The sequence below is a fragment of the Eschrichtius robustus genome, chromosome 1 (assembly GCF_028021215.1).
Source record: "Eschrichtius robustus isolate mEscRob2 chromosome 1, mEscRob2.pri, whole genome shotgun sequence".
NCBI classification, from domain to species: domain Eukaryota; kingdom Metazoa; phylum Chordata; class Mammalia; order Artiodactyla; family Eschrichtiidae; genus Eschrichtius; species Eschrichtius robustus.
This window is the reverse complement of record NC_090824.1, coordinates 139,449,167-139,468,009: the sequence shown is the minus strand read 5'-3', so window position 1 is coordinate 139,468,009 and position 18,843 is coordinate 139,449,167. Positions and strand designations below refer to the sequence as shown.

Genomic DNA, 18,843 nt, shown 5'->3' with positions numbered 1-18,843 from the left:
ATTGTTCATATTTTTGAGGCTAAAAACAAAAACAGTGAGTTTTCTACTCCCATAGTTAAAGACTGCAGTGCCAATTAAGTTTTCTGTTTTTTTTTAACATTTCTTTTATTTATTTCTTTATTTTTTTACATCTTTATTGGAGTATAATTGCTTTACAATGGTATGTTAGTTTCTGCTTTATAACAAAGTGAATCAGTTATACATATACATGTATCCCCATATCTCTTCCCTCTTGCATCTCCCTCCCTCCCACCCTCCCTATCCCACCCCTCTAGGTGGTCACAAAGCACTGAGCTGATCTCCCTGTGCTATGCGGCTGCTTCCCACTAGCTATCTATTTTACATTTGGTAGTGTATATATGTCCATGACACTCTCTCACTTTGTCCAAGCTTACCCTTCCCCCTCCCCATATCCTCAAGTCCATTCTCTAGTAGGTCTGCGTCTTTATTCCCATCTTGCCCCTAGGTTCTTCATGAGCATTTTGTTTTTGTTTTTGTTTTTTAGATTCCATATATATGTGTTAGCATACTGTATTTGTTTTTCTCTTTCTGACTTACTTCACTCTGTATGACAGACTCTAACTCCATCCACCTCATTACAAATACCTCCATTTCATTTCTTTTTATGGCTGAGTAATATTCCATTGTATATATGTGCCACATATTCTTTATCCATTCATCCAATGATGGACACTTAGGTTGCTTCCATGTCCTGGCTATTGTAAATAGAGCTGCAATGAACATTTTGGTATATGACTCTTTTTGAATTATGGTTTTCTCAGGGAATATGCCCAGTAGTGGGATTGTTGGGTCGTATGGTAGTTCTATTTTTAGTTTTTTAAGGAACCTCCATACTGTTCTCCATAGTGGCTGTATCAATTTACTTTCTCACCAACAGTGCAAGAGGGTACCCTTTTCTCCACACCCTCTCCAGCATTTATTGCTTGTAGATTTTTTGATGACCGCCATTCTGACCAGTGTGAGATGATATCTCATTGTAGTTTTGATTTGCATTTCTCTAATGATTAATGATGCTGAGCATTCTTTCATGTGTTTGTTGGCAATCTGTATATCTTCTTTGGAGAAATGTCTGTTTAGGTCTTCAGCCCATTTTTGTATTGGGTTATTTGTTTTTTTCATATTGAGCTGCATGAGCTGCTTGTAAATTTTGGATATTAATCCTTTGTCAGTTGCTTCACTTGCACATATTTTCTCCCATTCTGAGGGTTGTCTTTTCGTCTTGTTTATGGTTTCCTTTGCTGTGCAAAAGCTTTTAAGTTTCATTAGGTCCCATTTGTTTATTTTTGTTTTTATTTCCATTTCTCTAGCAGGTGGGTCAAAAGGATCTTTCTGTGATTTTTGTCATAGAGTGTCCTGCCTATATTTTCCCCTAAGAGTTTGATGGTCTCTGGCCTGACATTTAGGTCATTAATCCATTTTGAGTTTATTGTTGTGTATGGTGTTAGGGAGTGTTCTAATTTCATTCTTTTACATGTAGCTGTCCAGTTTTCCCAGCACCACTTATTGAAGAGGCTGTCTTTTCTCCACTGTATATGCTTGCCTCCTTTATCAAAGATGAGGTGACCATATGTGTGTGGGTTTATCTCTGGCCTTTCTATCCTGTTCCATTGATCTATATTTCTGTTATTGTGCCAGTACCATACTGTCTTGATTACTGTAGCTTTGTAGTATAGTCTGAACTCAGGGAGACAGATTCCTCCAGCTCAGTTTTTCTTTCTCAAGATTACTTTGGCTTTTGGGGGTCTTTTGTGTTTCCATATAAATCGTGAAATTTTTTTGCATGTGAAATTTTTTTGCATGGAAATTTTTTGCATGGAATGTCCTATTAATATCAATTAAGTCCATCGTGTTTAATGTATCATTTAAAGCTGGTGTTTCCTTATATACTCTCATTTTGGATGATCTGTCCATTGGTGAGAGTGGGGTCTTAAAGTCCCCTACTATGATTGTGTTACTGTTGATTTCCCCTTTTATGGCTGTTAGTATTTGCCTTATGTATTGAGGTGTCCTATGTTGGGTGCATAAATATTTACAATTGTTATATCTTCTATTTGGATTGATCCCTTGATCATTATATAGTGTCCTACTTTGTCTCTTGTAATAGTCTTTGTTTTAAAGTCTATTTTGTGTGATATGAGAATTGCTACTCCAGCTTTCCTTTGTGTTCCATTTGCATGGAATATCTTTTTCCATCCCCTTACTTTCAGTCTGTATGTGTTCCTAGGTCTGAAGTGGGTCTCTTGTAGACAGCATGTATACAGGTCTTGTTTTCGTATCCATACAGCAAATCTATGTCTTTTGGTTGGAGCATTTAATCTATTTACATTTAAGGTAATTATCTATATGTATGTTCTTATTACCATTTACTTAATTGTTTTGGGTTTATTATTGTAGGTCTTCTTCTTCTCTTGTGTTTCCTGCCTAAAGAAGCTCCTTTAGCATTTGTTGTAAAGCTGGTTTGGTGGTGCTGAATTCTCTTAGCTTTTGCTTGTCTCTAAAGGTTTTAATTTCTCCATCAAATCTGAATGAGATCCTTGCTGGGTAGAGTCATCTTGGTTGTAGGTTTTGTCTTTCATCACCTTAAATATGTCCTGCCACTCCCTTCTGGCTTGCAGAGTTTCTGCTGAAAGATCAGATGTTAACCTTATGGGGATTCCCTTATGTGTTGTTTGTTGTTTTTCCCTTGCTGCTTTTAATATTTTTTCTTTGTATTTAATTTTTGATAGTTTGATTAATATGTGTCTTGGCATGATTCTCCTTGGATTTATCTTGTATGGGACTCCTGTGCTTCCTGGACTTGATTTACTATTTCCTTTCCCATATTAGGGAAATTTTCAACTATAATCTCTTCAAATATTTTCTCAGTCCCTTTCTTTTTCTCTTCTTCTTCTGGGACCCCTATAATTCGAATGTTGGTGTGTTTAATGTTGTCCCAGAAGTCTGAGGCTGTCCTCAATTCTTTTCATTCTTTTTTCTTTATTCTGTTCTGCAGTAGCTATTTCCACTATTTTATCTTCCAGGTCACTTATCCGTTCTTCTGCCTCAGTTATTCTGCTATTGATCCCTTCTAGAGAATGTTTAATTTCATTTATTGAGTTGTTCATCATTGTTTGTTTGCTCTTTAGTACTTCTAGCTCCTTGTTAAACGTTTCTTGTATTTTCTCCATTCTATTTCCAAGATTTTGGATCATCGTTACTATCATTATTCTGAATTCTTTTTCAGGTAGACTGCCTATTTCCTCTTCTTTTGTTAGGTCTGGTGAGTTTTTACATTGCTCCTTCATCTGCTGTGTGTTTCTCTGTCTTCTCATTTTGCTTATCTGACTGTGTTTGGGGTCTCCTTTTCACAGGCTGCAGGTTCGTAGTTCCTGTTGTTTTTGGTATCTGTCCCCAGTGGCTAAGGTTGGTTCAGTGGGTTGTGTAGGCTTCCTGGTGGAGGGGACTAGTGCCTGTGTTCTGGTGGATGAGGCTGGATCTTGTTTTTCTGGTGGGCAGTTCCACATCTGGTGGTGTGTTTTAGGGTTTCTGTGGCCTTATTATGATTTTAGGCAGCCTCTGTGCTAATAGATAAGGTTGTGTTCCTGTCTTCCTAGTTGTTTGGCCTAGGGTGTCCAGCTTGCTGGTCATTGAGTGGAGTTGGGTCTTGGCATTGAGAAGGAGATATCTGGGATATTTTTGCCATTTGATATTACATGGAGCTGGGAGGTCTCCTGTGGACCAGTACGCTGAACTTCGCTCTCCCACCCCAGTGGCACAGCCCTGACGCCTGGCTGGAGCACCAAGAGCCTGTCCTCCACACAGTTTAGGATAAAAGGGAAAAAATAAAGAACTAAAGAAGAAGATAAAATAAAATAAAATAAAGTAAAATAAAATAAAATGTAAAGAATAATTATTAAGAAAAAAATTTTGTTAAGTAAAAAAAAAAAAAAAAACAGACAGAGAGAGCCCTAGGACAAATGGTAAAAGCAAAGCTATACAGACAAAATCACACACAGAAGCATACACATACACACTCACAAAAAGAGAAAAAGGGAAAAATATATTGTTTCTCCCAAAGTCCACCTCCTCAATTTGGGATGATTCGTTGTCTATTCAGGTATTCAGAGTACATCAAGTTGATTGTGGAGATTCAGGGTACGTCATTCAGGGTACATCAAGTTGATTATGGAGATTAATCCGCTGCTCCTGAGGCTGCTGGGAGAAATTTCCCTTTCTCTTTTTTGTTCGCACAGCTCCCGGGGTTCAGCTTTGGATTTGGCCCCGCCTCTGCGTGTAGGTTGCCTGAGAGCGTCTGTTCTTTGCTCAGACAGGATATGGTTAAAGTAGCAGCTGATTCGGGGGCTATGGCTCACTCAGGCCGGGGGGAGGGAGGGGTATGGTATGTGGGGCGAGCCTGGGGCCGCAGATGCCAGGGTCACGTTGCACCAGCCTGAGGCGCACCAAGCGTTCTCCCAGGGAAATTGTTCCTTGATCACGGTACCCTGGCAGTGGTGGGCTGCATAGGCTCCCGGGAGGGACGGTGTGGATAGAGACCTGTACTTGCACACAGGCTTCATGGTGATGGCAGCAGCAGCCTTAGCGTCTCATGCTCATCTCTAGGGTCTGTGCTGATAACCGCGGTTCACGCCCATCTCTGGAACTCCTTTAAGTGATGCTCTTAATACCCTCTCCTCACGCACCAGGAAACAAAGAGGCAAGAATAAGTCTCTTATCTCTTCAGCAGCTCTAGACCTTTTCCCGGACTCCCTCCTGGCTAGCTGTGGTGCACTAGCCCCCTTTAGGCTGTGTTCACACAGCCAACCCCTGGCCTCTCCCTGGCATCCGACCTCCGAAGCCTGAGTCTCAGCTCCCAGCCCCTGCCCGCCCCAGTTGTTGAGCAGACAAGCCTCTCGTGCTGGTGAGTGTTGGTCGGCACCAATCCTCTGTGCGGGAATCTCTCCACTTTGCCCTCCGCACCTCTGTTGCTGCACCCTCTTCCATGGCTCCGAAGCTTCCCCCCTCCACCACGCACAGTCTCCTCCCGAGAAGGGGATTCCTAGTGCGTGGAAACCTTTCCTCGTTCACAGCTCCCTCCCACTGGTGCAGATCCCGTCCCTATTCTTTTGCCTCTGTTTTTTCTTTTTTCTTTGGCCCTACCCGGGTATGTGGGGAGTTTCTTGCCTTTTGGAGGTCTGAGGTCTTCTGCCAGCGTTCAGTAGGTGTTCTGTAGGAGTGTTCTACATGTAGATGTATTTCTCATGTATTTGTGGGGAGGAAGGTGACCTCCGCATCTTACTCTTCTGCCATCTTGAAGATCCTCCTCCACTTGTTTATTTTTGTTTTTATTTCCATTTCTCTAGGAGGTGAGTCAAAAAGGATCTTGTTGTGATTTATGTCATAGAGTGTTCTGCCTATGTTTTCCTCTAAGAGTTTGAAAGTGTCTGCCCTTACATTTAGGTATTTAATCCATTTTGAGTTTATTCTTCTGTATGGTGTTAGGCAGTATTCTAATTTCATTCTTTAACATCTAGCTGTCCAGTTTTCCCAGCACCACTTATTGAAGAGGCTGTCTTTTCTCCACTGTATATTCTTGCCTCCTTTATCAAAGATAAGGTGACCATATGTGCGTGCGTTTATCTCTGGGCTTTCTATCCTGTTCCATTGATGTATATTTCTGTTTTTGTGCCAGTACCAATCTGTCTTGATTACTGTAGCTTTATAGTATAGTCTGAAGTCAGGGAGCCTGATTCCTCCAGCTCCATTTTTCTTTCTCAAGATTTCTTGGGCTATTTGGGGTCTTTTGTTTTTACATAAAAATGGTGAACTTTTTCATTTTAGTCTTGTGAAAAATGCCAGTTGTAATTTGATAGGGATTGCATTGAATCTGTAGATTGCTTTTGGTAGTATAGTAATTTCCACAATGTTGATTCTTCCAATCCAAGAACATGGTATATCTCTCCATCTGTTTCTATCATCTATAATCTCTTTCATCAGTGTCTTATAATTTTCTGAATACAGGTCTTTTGTCTCCGTAGGTAGGTTTATTCCTAGATATTTTATTCTTTTTGTTGCAGTGGTACATGGGAGTGTTTTCTTAATTTCACTTTCAGAATTTTCATCATTAGTGTATAGATATGCAAGAGATTTCTGTGCATTAATTTTGTACCCTGCTACTTTACCAAATTCATTGATTAGCTCTAGTAGTTTTCTGGTAGCTTCTTTAGGATTCTCTATGCATAGTATCATGTCATCTGCAAACAGTGACAGCTTTACTTCTTGTTTTCCAATTTGGATTCCTTTTATTTATTTTTCTTCTCTGATTCCTGTGGCTAAAACTTCCTAAACTATGTTGAATAATAGTGGTGAGAGTGGGCAACCTTGCTTTGTTCCTGTTCTTAGTGGAAATGGTTTCAGTTTTTCACCATTGAGAACGATGTTAGCTGTGGGTTTGTCATATATGGCCTTTATTATGTTGAGGTAAGTTCCCTCTATGCCTACTTTGTGGAGGGTTTTTTTCATAAATGGGTGTTGAATTTTGTCAAAAGCTTTCTCTACATCTATTGAGACGATCATATGGTTATTCTCCTTCAATTTGTTGATATGGTGTATCACATTGATTGATTTGCGTATATTGAAGAATCCTTTCATTCCTGTGATAAACCCCACTTGATCATGGTGTATGATCATTTTAATGTGCTTTTGGATTCTGTTTGCTAGTATTTTGTTGAGGATTTTTGCATCTATGTTCATCAGTGATATTGGCCTATAGTTTTCTTTCTTTGTGACATCTTTGTCCGGTTTTGTTATAAGGTGATGGTGGCCTCGTAGCATCAGTTTGCGATTGTTCCTCCCTCTGCTATATTTTGGAAGAGTTTGAGAGGATAGGTGTTATCTCTTCTCTAAATGTTTGATAGAATTCTCCTGTGTAGCCATCTGGTCCTGGGCTTTGTTTGTTGGAAGATTTTTAATCACAGTTTCAATTTCAGTGCTTGTGATTGGTCTGTTCATATTTTCTACTTCTTCCTGGTTCAGTCTCGGGAGGTTGTGCATTTCTAAGAATTTGTCTGTTTCTTTGAGGTTGTCCATTTTATTGGCATAGAATTCCTTGTAGTAATCTCTCATGATCGTTTCTATTTCTGCAGTATCAAGTGTTACTTCTCCTTTTTCATTTCTAATTCTATTGATTTGAGTCTTCTCCGTTTTTTTCTTGATGAGTCTGGCTAATAGTTTATCAATTTTATTTATCTTTGCAAAGAACCAGCTTTTAGTTTTATTGATCTTTGCTATCGTTTCCTTCATTTCTTTTTCATTTATTTCTGATCTGATCTTTATGATATCGTTCCTTCTGCTAACTTTGGGGGTTTTTTGTTCTTCTTTCTCTAATTGCTTTAGGTGTAAGGTTAGATTGTTTATTTGAGATGTTTCTTGTTTCTTAAGGTAGAATTGCATTCCTATAAACTTCACTCTTAGATCTGCTTTTGCTGCATCCCATAGGATTTGGGTCATCGTGTTTTCATTGTCATTTGTTTCTAGGTAGTTTTTTATTTTCTCTTTGATTTCTTCAGTGATCTCTTGGTTATTAAGTAGTGTATTGTGTAGGCTCCATGTGTTTGTATTTTTTACAGATTTTTTCGTGTAATTGATATCTAGTCTCATAGCATTGTGGTCGGAAAAGATACTTGATACAATTTCAATTTTCTTAAATTTACGAAGGCTTGATTTGTTACCCAAGCTATGATCTATGCTGGAAAATATTCCATGGACACTTAAGAAGAAAGTGTATTCTGTTGTTTTTGGATGGAATGTCCTATAAATATCAATTAAGTTCATCTTGCTTGATATATCATTTAAAGCTTGTGTTTCCTTATTTATTTTCATTTTGGATGATCTGTCCATTGGTGAAAGTGGGGTGTTAAAGTCCCCTACTATGATTGTGTTACTGTTGATTTCCCCTTTTTTGGCTGTTAGTATTTTTCTTATGCATTGAGGTGCTCCTATGTAGGGTGCAAAAATATGTACAATTGTTATATCTTCTTCTTGGATTGATCCCTTGATCATTATATAGTGTCCTTCTTTGTCTCTTTTAATAGTCTTTGTTTTCAAGTCTATTTTTTCTGGTATGAGATTTGCTACTCCAGCTTTCTTTTGATTTCCATTTACATGGAATACTATTTCCATCCCCTCACTTTCAGTCTGTATGTGTCCCTAGGTCTGAGGTGGGTCTCTTGTAGACAGCATGTATACGGGTCTTGTTTTTGTATCCATTCAGCCAGTCTATGTCTTTTGTTTGGAGCATTTAATCCATTTACATTTAAGGTAATTATCGATATGTATGTTCCTATGACCATTTTCTTAATTATTTTGGGTTTGTTTTTGTAGGTCGTTTTCTTCTCTTGTGTTTCCCACTTAGAGAAGTTCCTTTAGCATTTGTTGTAGAGCTGGTTTGGTGGTGCTGAACTCTCTCAGCTTTTGCTTGTCTGTAAAGGATTTAATTTCTCCATCACATCTGAATGAGATCCTTGCTGGGTAGAGTCATCTTGGTTGTAGGTTTTTCCCTTTCATCACTTTAAGTATGTCCTGCCACTCCCTTCTGGCTTGCAGAGTTTCTGCTGAAAGTTCAGCTGTTAACCTTATGGAGATTCCCTTGTGTTTTATTTGTTGTTTTCCCTTGCTGCTTTTAATATTTTTTCTTTGTATTTAACTTTTGATAGTTTGATTAATATGTGTCTTGGTTTGTTTCTCCTTGGATTTATCCTGTATGGGACTCTCTGTGCTTCCTGGACTTGATTAACTATTTTCTTTCCCATATTAGGGAAGTTTTCAACTATAATCTCTTCAAATACTTTCTCAGTCCCTTTCTTTTTCTCTTCTTCTTCTGGGACCCCTATAATTCGAATGTTGGTGCATTTAATGTTGTCCCAGAGGTCTCTGAGACTGTCCTCAATTCTTTTCATTCTTTTTTCTTTATTGTGCTCTGCAATAGTTATTTCCACTATGTTATCTTCCAGGTCACTTATCCGTTCTTCTGCCTCAGTTATTCTGCTATTGATCCTTTCTAATGAATTTTTAATTTCATTTATTGTGTTGTTCATCACTGTTTGTTTGCTCTTTAGTTCTTCTAGTTTCTTGTTAAACGTTTCTTGTATTTTCTCCATTCTATTTCCAAGATTTTGGATAATCTTTACTATCATTATTCTGAATTAATTTACGTAGACTGCCTATTTCCTCTTCTTTTTTTAGGTCTGATGGTATTTTACATTGGTCCTTCATCTGCTGTGCGTTTCTCTGTCTTCTCATTTTGCTTAACTTACAGTGTTTGGGGTCTCCTTTTTGCAGGCTGCAGTTTCTAAGTTCCCGTTGTTTTGGTGTCTTCCCAGTGGCTAATGTTTGTTCAGTGGGTTGTGTAGGCTTCCTGGTGGAGGGGACTAGTGCCTGTGTTCTGGTGGATGAGGCTGGATCTTGTCTTTGGTGGGCACGTCCACGTCTCGTGATGTCTTTTGGGGTGTCTTGGCTTTATTATGATTTTAGGCAGCCTCTCTGCTAATGGGTGGGGTCGTGTTCCTCTCTTGCTAGTTGTTTGTCCTAGGGTGTCCAGCACTGTAGCTTGCTGGTCGTTGAGTGGATCTGGGTCTTGGTGTTGAGATGGAGATCTCTGGGAGATTTTTGCTGTTTGATATTATGTGGAGCTGGGAGGTCTCTTGTGGACCAATATCCTGAAGTTGGCTCTCCCACCTCTGAGGCACTGCCTTGATGCCTGGCTGGAGCACCAAGAGCCTCTCATCCACACGGCTCCGAATAAAAGACAGAAAAAGAAAGAAAGAAGAAGATAAAATAAAATGAAATTAAATGTTTTTAAAATAAAAAACAATTATTAAAAGAAATTTTTTTAATTAATAAAAAAAAAGAAGGAAGGAATGAAGAGAGCAACCAAACCAGAAAACAAATCCACTAATGATAAGAAGCTCTAAAAACTATACTAAAAAAAGAAAAAAAAAAAAAAAACCGGACAGACAGAACCCTAGGACAAATGGTAAAAGCAAAGCTATACAGACAAAAATCACACACAGAAGCATACACATACACTCTCACAAAAGAGAAAAAGGGGGGAAAATATATATATCGTTGCTCCCTAAGTCCAACTCCTCAATTTGGGATGATTAGTTGTCTATTCAGGTATTCCACAGATGCATGTACATCAAGTTGATTGTGGAGATTTAATCCATTGCTCCTGAGGCTGCTGGGAGAAATTTCCCTTTCTCTTTTTTGTTCGCACAGCTCCTGGGGTTCAGCTTTGGATTTGGACCCGCCTCTGCGTGTAGGTCACCTGAGGGTGTCTGTTCCCTGCCCCCACAGGACGGGGTTAAAGAAGGAGCTGATTTGGGGGCTCTGGCTCACTCAGGCCTGGGGGAGGAGGGGCAATGGGTGCGGGGCGAGCCTGCGGCGGCAGAGGCCGGCATGACGTTGCACCAGCCTGAGCCGCGCAGTGCTTTCTCCCGGGGAAGTTGTCCCTGGATCAGGGCACCCTGGCAGTGGCGGGATGCACAGGCTCCCGGGAGGGGCCGTGTGGATAGTGACCTGTGCTTGCACACAGGCTTGTTGGTAGCGGCAGCAGCAGCCTTAGTGTCCCATGCCCAACTCTGGGGTCTGTGTTGACAGCCACAGCTCACGCCCATCTCTGGACCTCCTTTAAGCAGTGCTCTTAATTCCCTCTCCTCGCGCACCAGGAAACAAAGAGGTAAGAAAAAGTTTCTTGCCTCTTCGGCAGCTCCAGACTTTTTCCCGGACTCCCTCCCGGCTAGCTGTGGGGCACTAGCCCCCTTCAGGCTGTGTTCACGCAGCCAACCCCAGTCCTCTCCCTGGGGTCTGACCTCCGAAGCCCGAGCCTCAGCTCCCAGCCCCCGCCCGCCCCAGCGGGTGAGCAGACAAGCCTCCTGGGCACCGATACTCTGTGCGGGAATCTCTCCGCTTTGCCCTCTGCACCCCTGTGGCTGCGCTCTCCTCCATGGCTCCGAGGCTTCCCCCTCTGCCACCTGCAGTCTCTGCCCGCGAAGGGGCTTCCTAGTGTGTGGAAACCTTTCCTCCTTCACAGCTCCCTCCCAGAGGTGCAGGTCCCATCCCTATTCTTTTGACTCTGTTTTTTCTTTTTTTCTTTTTTTTTTTTTTTTGCCCTACCCAGGTACGTGGGGAGTTTATTGCCTTTTGGGAGGCCTGAGGTCTTCTGCCAGAGTTCAGTAGGTGTTCTGTAGGAGTTGTTCCACATGTAGATGTATTTCTGATGTATTTGTGGTGAGGAACGTGATCTCCACGTCTTACTCTTCTGCCATCTTCGCCAATTAAGTTTTAAAATCAGTTTTTAAAAGATGCAGCAGAAGAGCTCTGTATGTGGAGAAATTATATGGATGCAGCCATACTTTATAATTTTTTTTATATAGCTTTATTTATTTAGATTAACTACAAATAATTTCACTACAATTATACAAGACAAAATCATTTCTGGACAAAAGTAATATAAATGCATTTACCAATGCATCCCTTCTTTGCCAATTTCCTGCCCATGATTTGTGTCTAAAAGCATCAAGGACAGGAAGTGTCCTATAAAATGCTAATTTGAGACCCTCCCCTTGTTGGGGATATTTATCCTGATAGTCCTGAACAAACATCATCTCAGGGAACAGACAACCAATTATTATTGAAGAATTTAGCAGCCCCTGATGTGCTACTCTTATTGGCTCTTTGGAATACTCAAACTTTTTTTTGAAGTATAGTTGATTTACAATGTTGTGTTAGTTTCCAGTGTACAGCATAGTGATTCAGTTTTTTATGTATATATACACACACATATATACCACACATATATATAAAACTGAATCACTGTGCTAAATATATATATATATATATATTCTTTTTCAGATTCTTTTCCCTTATAGGCTATTACAAAATACTGAGTAGAGTTCCCTGTGCTGTACAGTAGGTCCTTGTTGGTTATCTATTTTATATATAGCAGTGTATGTATGTTAATCCCAAACTCCTAATATAGCCTTCCCCCCCATTTCCCCTTTGCTAACCATGTTTGTTTTCTATATCTGTGCTCTATGTCTGTTTTATAAATAAGTTCATTTGTATCTTTTTTTTAAAGATTTCACATATAAGTGATATCATATTATATTTGTCTTTCTCTATCTGGCTTACTTCACATAGTATGATAATCACTAGGTCCATCCATGTTGCTGAAAATGGCATTATTTCATTCATTTTTATGGCTGAGTAATATTCCATTGTATATGTGTGCCACATCTTCTTTATTCATTCATCCATCAATGGACTTTTAGGTTGTTTCCATGTCTTGACAATTGTAAATAGTTCTGCTATAAACATAGTGATGCATGTATCTTTTTAAATTAGAGTTTTGTCTGGATATATGCCCAGGAGCGGGATTGCTGGATCATATGGTAACTCTAGTTTTTTAAGGAACCTCCATACTGTTTTCCATAGAGGCTGCACCAATTTACATTCCCACCAACAGTGTAGGAAGGCTCCCTTTTCACCACACCCTCTCCAGCATTTATTATCTGTAGACTTTGATGATGGCCATTCTGACCAGAGTGAGGTGATATTTTATTGTAGTTTGGATTTGCATTTCTCTAATAATTAGTGATGTTGAGCATTTTTCATGTGCCTGTTGGCCATCTGTAGGGAATACTCAAACTTAAAAAGTATCACTCAGAGAAATAATGTCAGAAGTAATTGCCTCACAGGAAAAACATGATTTGAAAAGGGAGCCACATAATGTTTGTAAAAGATTGTGTCACTGAATTAAAGAAGCATCAGCTCTCCAAGATATTCCCAAAATTCTCTGGTGGAGATTTTCAAGGACCACAGCCATCTCTTGGGACACACATTTAAACTGTGCTCTTAAAGGAGACCCCAAAAAACTGTTGTTGCACAAGAGTTCTTCACCAAAAAGTGAACATCACTTCTACTGCGTAGAAATCTAAAGAGAAACAAAGGAAAGACTGGAGATAAACAAAGTAGTCCATTCCCCTGAGTAGGATGGCTGCAAGCAGAAGAGGATGCAAGGTTTCAACAAGGCAAAGAAGCCCATCAAATGGGGGGTGGGAGTGCTGCCATGTTTTATGCCCCCCAGGGAAGTGTTCATGAGCAGACGAATGAAGCCAGCTGCATTGCCAATGCAGAGATTTTTCAGAAAACGTTCCTCCCTGCTGACACAGAATGTTCCAGACCTCCATGGGCTGCATGGCGACAAAGCTAGAGAACACTGGATGACAGAATTACAGCACAAACTGAAGAATTTAAGAGAATGTTCGTATGTCTTGCCTCTCTGTGATTATGGACCAAGGAAAACAGCCAGGGCATAGTTGATGGCAGGAAGCCAGCCGCTGTTAAATACCTACAACCACAGCTTCAGGCTCTCTGAAATTAGACCAGGCTGCTGGAAAGTCCTGCTAAAGTAAAGAAACATCCTTGACTTAAAAGCATAAAGAATTTAATAAAGAAACAGGGCTAGAATGCATCTGCATCCAGAAGAGCCCTTTATGACTTCACGTTATATATGACAAATTTTGTTATCTTTCTTTTTAAACTGAGTGATTCTTCTGGTTCAAATGGTGAACCTGTTTTTAATAATGATTGAATTAACTGTGAGGCTACTCATTAAAATGCAATATTGCAGGTATCTTGTGGAGAATATATTACAAAACTTTCAGCCAGTATATGAGAAACAAAATGTTTTTATTTGTACACTAAAGACAAAATAATTTTGCTGTCAGCTCTGTACAGTTTTATTAAGAACTTTTTATAACTCTGCCTTTAAAATTTCTTATAAAACCATTTGCAAATCACATACTTAGTTTAATAAAATCCTTTTGCCCCTCCCCCAAAATTGCATATTTACTCATATGTCAAACAAGTGTTAAGCTGTCCTTAATATCAGTCAATTTGCCTCCTTAGTTCTGCTGACTGTTTCTTTCAGCAGAGTTTTCCTTTGTTGTTCCTGAAAAGATTTGGGGGTATGTACTGGTTTTCTAGGACTGTTGTACCACAGACTGGGTGGCTTAACCAACAAAAATTTATTGTCTCACAGTTCTGGAGGCTGGAAGTCTGAGATCAAGGTGCAGCAGGTTTGGTTTCTTTCTGAGGGCTGTGATTCTCTTGCCTGGTAGAAGGTAGATGACCATCTTCTCTCTGCATCTCCACACATTGCTTTCCCTCTTTGTATGTATTTCTGTGTCCAAACTGTCCCTTTTTCTAAGGACAACAGCCATTTTTATTAGGTCTTTCCTAATGTTCTCATTTTCCACTCCCATCTCCAAATAAGGTCACATTCTGAGGTACAGGTAGTTAAGACTTTAACACAAGAATCTGGAGTGGGGGTACATATAAATTCAACCCATAACAGAGTGGATTCCCTTCTGGGGGCTGAGCTACCCATAACCATCCCAGGAAGGGTACCAGGGCTAAGGAAGCTGAGGAATCATGGACTTTTTTGCCAAGCTTGGGATTTCTCTCTTGCAATACATACCCCCTATACATTTTGCAATTCATCAAGGACCCCCAGTACCCAGTGATAAAGGCTAGTCTTTCTGTGTGAGGATCTATAAGCATGCACCGGCCCTTACAGTATCTCCAACTGTGGACATGTGTCCCTGGCCTCTCCCCCTGCCCCACATGTACGAGTTCTGCCTTGCCCTCTGCTTCTAACTGCAAGGAAGGAAGTACCAGCCTCCATGTGCTGGGCACTCACTATGTAACAGGCTGTGTGGTAAGCTCTCCACAGACATTGTCTCCTTTTATCCTCCCATAAGCCTAGGAAGTAGGTGATGGCATTTCTGTTTTATAGATGAGAAGACTATATTGTAAATAAATTAAGTGTTTTGCTCAAGGTTTGTGTTTATCATTTCATTAAATGAAATATATCCAATATGCTTTCTCATTTAGCAGAGACAAAATACCACTCCTGGTAAGGACAGAGAAAGGGACAGGTGCCAGAAAAACATAAGGAAGAGGGATTTCATGAGTCTCCAGGATGAGGACCAACACCCACATTTGAAAAGGAAGGGTAGTCCTCCTTCACACCAGTACTGTTCACAACAGCCAAAAGAAGGAAGCAATCCAAGTGTCCATCCATGGATGAATGGATAAGCCAAGCATGGAAGTGTGGTCTCTCCATACAATATTAATCAGTCTTTAAAAGGGAGGACATTCTGACACAAACTACAACATGGATAAACCTTGAGGACATCATGTTAAGTGAAATAAGCCATTCACCAAAGGACAAATACTGTATGACTCCACTTATATGAGTTCTTGAATAGCTCAATTCATTGTGACAGAAAGTAGAATGGTGGTCCCCTGGGGTAAGGGGTGGGGGGATTACTGTTTAATGAGGACAGAGTTTCAATGTACAAGGATGACAGAGTTTTAGAGATGGATGGTAGGAATGGGATCAAAAATGCGAATGTACTTAACGCTGCAGAACTTTTCAGGACACTAACAGATGGTTACGATGGTAAATTTTATGTTATGTGTATTCTACCACAATTAAAAATAATTTTAAAAAAGAAAAAAAAGAAAGAGCATTGATGTCAACCCATACACTTAAAATAATCTTGAACTCAGATTTCCCCACAGTATTATAAAATGATCTTTTGATCAATCACTCAGAAAGATCTAGAGGAAACTGAATTTTTATAGAGAAGAACAGCCTTGAGACGCAAGCAGAGTTTACGTGCATGAGTGTGTTTTCGGTAAATATTTGGGTAATAAATTCCCATTTCACCTAAAGGAAGGTCTCCAGGACCCAAAGGTAGGTGTGAGGTTGGTGCCAGGGTGCATACCCCTGAAGAGAGGCTTTAGGTGTGGACTCTAGGACTTCTCACTAAGGGTAAGTTTATCTTTTCACCAGTCTCTGCACAGGTGAGCCTAAGCAAGGCAGGGGGTGATAGGGAAGATGATGGAAATGGCAAAGGAGCATTCCCGGGCTCAGCCCTGATTGCAGAATGAGAGGGCACCTAGGTCAAGGAGATGGCTGGTCCTTAGAGGCTCACTGTTCCTGACCAAGGATGGGGGCAGAGCAGTGACCTCAGCACACCTAGAGAAAGGCTCCCTATCAACGATCTCTCTCTCTCCCAGCCTCTCTGCTATGACCTCATAGACTTTTGTCTGGCCTATTCCTCCCAGGTCTTCTGCTTTCCATCTTAAAATATTTCAATCTTTCTGCTACTTGCAGTCAATGATGATAAAATGTAAATCAAATTACATGATCTCACCACTAAAATTCCTCCCCATCTCTCCATTCCCTGTGAGACACCATCAAAACCCAGAAATGCAGGCTGATGAATGTGCCTTGCCCACTTGTCCGGCCTCGGGCCTTACCAGCTATCACCCTGACACAGACTCACATAGGACATCTAGTCAGCAACTGGCCCTCCAGCCTCAGTGCACGGAGCTTGGTGAGCCTGTACCTGGCTCCTGCCCTCTCACCCACCTACCACTGTCAACTCAGCCTCAAATCTCTCCTCAGCCATAAGCCCCCAGGAAGGATTCCTGGAAGTTCCACCCCTTATCTTTGTCTTGGAAGTTCGCTTGTTGCTTTTGACTCCCACTGCCCATCTCTGGAAGGGGAGCCCCTGGACGGTGGGTCAAAGTCTTTGTTTCTGAACTTCCCACCCCTGCGATTGTGCCTGTTCCTTCATGAGAGTCAGGAAACAATGCATGTGAAAAGCATTGTGTTTTTGCCTCTCATTTAACCCTGACAAAGCCCTGTTGGTTTTTGGATGCACACGTCCGCTGAAAGTGGACTCATTCTCCACAGTGAGGTTCAAGTCCATTCTTCCAGATGCCCATGGGAGGTGCCACCATGGTGCAGTGCCCAGACCTGCACCTGGGCACCTGGCATTGGTTTTAGGCTTCAGGTTTTTATTCTGTAAAATGAGCTGACTTCACCAAATGCAGTGAGGAAAAAACATAAACTCTATCTCACTTTTAGAATGAGTCTCAAAATATGAAAAAAAATTCTCAAGTTTTGTAGACAATTATTTTGGCTTTCCACCCCTAGAATAACTGAATTCTTAAAAATCTAGCTCTGCAGGGGGAAATAAAACCAAACTCAGGTTCATGTCAATGAGACTGATAGCACACAGAGGTTAGTTGGTGATTAATAGTTGAGAGTCTGGCCTTCAAGTTCCCAGGCCCATCCTTGTTGCAGAAGACCTTGAGAGCTCACAGAACTGGGTGAGCACACACTATTAGAAACTGTTTTAGGCTGTCAGCCTTGTGTATCTCCTCCAAAAACATGTAGCTCATAAAAATATACTCCAGTTCTCTTCAGCTGATTTGATGCAATTTCCTTCAATGCCATTTGGTTATGTCTTTTTTATACTTATGTCCAAAAAGTAGGAAAAATAATGCAAAGCAGGCCATATTCTAAAATAGAAAGCAGTAAAGGGTAAAGTAATTGAGACTCTGCATCTCTCCCCACCCCCCCCAAAAAAAGAGCAAAGTAGAGTGAATCTCACTTTATGCATCTGAAGCATTTTATTTCTAAACTTTACAAAGCAAAGCAATAGGAAACTTTTTAACTTTTATAGCCAGACAAAGAGATAATAGCATTTGTAGCTATGGAACTATAATTGGGCTTTTATTTAAATGTGGCAGAGAGTTGCTCCAAATGAGCAACAACAAATCATCCGTGGGCTTTATCATCCATGAGGTGCTGGGGCTGGTGGATCATCTCTTGTAATTGAACTATGGAGCCAGAGCTTGATGAAAGCCAGCTCTCTGCAAGTTTGAATAGTAATAGTCATTATTTTGATAATCATCATCATGACAAAATATTCCCTATCCCCATTGTTGTGTTTAAGTAGATAAAGTAAAGGAAGCTTGCAGATCATGAATGCAATTTGTAACTTTGCCAGTGGAAAACCCTGAATGTGATCATCTTCTTGTCTCTGCTTATACCTAAGCTCCTTTCCTGAGCTCTGATTCCTGTTTCTCTCCCAATCTGGCAATTTCCTTCTATCCTTATCATCTCCCTGCCCAGTGAGGTAGCCCCAGAGGAACACGGGGTAAAACCTATCTGAAAAGTCACTCAGATTTCTAATAGATCATGAATGTTGAGCTAAAGGTCCTTGACATGTCCTAAGTTCTTCCCAAAACAGGTAATGTCCTAAAAAATAAGCTTTAAATTCTCTTTTAAAAGTGGGTAAAGCTAGGTGAGTGTTTCTGATTTCTTACAATCTTATCCCCCCTCCATTTCATGGAAGGAAAATTCAAGGATGAGGATAAGAATTTACTCATTAAAAAGCATAAATTGACTTCTGTTTAAAGATGACTTTCCTTGCTCTCACTCTCCCTCAAAGCCCACCCAAAAATATACAAACAACAACAACAAAAGAAAAATAGAGAAAAAGATATATCCATCTTAAATAGGGAAAATGATCTATCCATCATATAAAACAAGATAATGGCCACAACCTCAAAAGAAAAGCTGTGACATCTTGACAGGAGTTACAGATCACATAAAAAGTTAATCTCTGCCACCTGAACCTCAGGCCAGCCCAGAGGTGCTCCTAAAAGGGAGGGTCCACGGTCTATGGTCCATCTGCATGTTCCTGCCCCAGCTGTTTTCACTACTGGAAGAGTGTCAGAGGTGTACAGGACACAAAGGGTGGTGACAGCTATTGCCAGCATCAAGTGGACATCCTGTAAAGGGCTTGAGAGGATATGCCTGCAGGGAGGAAGATCCTCAGGGCAAAAAAAAAGCAGATTTTATTGGAGGACCTCAAAGGAAAAATGTATGTGGAAGGGGGAGACAGGGTCCCTTAC

The 18,843-nt window shown here is 40.5% G+C and overlaps 1 pseudogene; it reads left to right on the top strand.

The window, feature by feature from the left end:
- Positions 1–12,916, top strand: part of LOC137763758 (NEDD4-binding protein 2-like) — a 29,120-nt pseudogene extending 16,204 nt beyond the window's left edge.
- The last annotated feature ends 5,927 nt before the right edge of the window (positions 12,917–18,843 follow it).